The 397-nt window shown below is 69.3% G+C and overlaps 1 protein-coding gene across 1 annotated transcript in view; it reads left to right on the plus strand.

Moving 5' to 3' along the window:
* Positions 1–397, plus strand: part of LOC104132038 (unconventional myosin-If) — a 23,006-nt gene that overhangs the window by 22,082 nt on the left and 527 nt on the right. The window lies entirely within an intron of this gene.

Here is a 397-nt window from a genome sequence, read left to right on the forward strand (position 1 = left end):
GGAAAAGGGGGGCGGGGGGCAAGCTGCAGGGGCAGCCCCCCCGGCTGGCTCTGAGGACCATCGCCTAACGGGATGCTCGTGTTCCCCCAGAGCCCACGAGGAAGGGGGCAACACAGAGCAGAGGCGGCAGAAGGTGCCCAGCGCCCTCCCGAAGCACCCCACCAGCACCCAGAGGTGAGGAGGGCAGTGCCGAAGGGGGGGGTGCTTTGGGAGGGGGGACCCCAGCCTGGATCCAGCTAACACTGAGCTCCTGGGGGGGATGCAGGCTGAGCGTGGGCCCCCTGTAATGCTCCTGGGGGGGGAGGGGTGGATCTTCCAGGGGCCTGCAGGAAGGGGGCACCCCAGTTCCCATGCAGCAATGGCCAGGCTCAGCGGGACACCTACACGGCGCCCCAGA

The sequence above is a fragment of the Egretta garzetta genome, unplaced genomic scaffold (assembly GCF_000687185.1).
Source record: "Egretta garzetta isolate BGI_Z169 unplaced genomic scaffold, ASM68718v1 scaffold348, whole genome shotgun sequence".
Classification (NCBI taxonomy): Eukaryota; Metazoa; Chordata; class Aves; order Pelecaniformes; family Ardeidae; genus Egretta; species Egretta garzetta.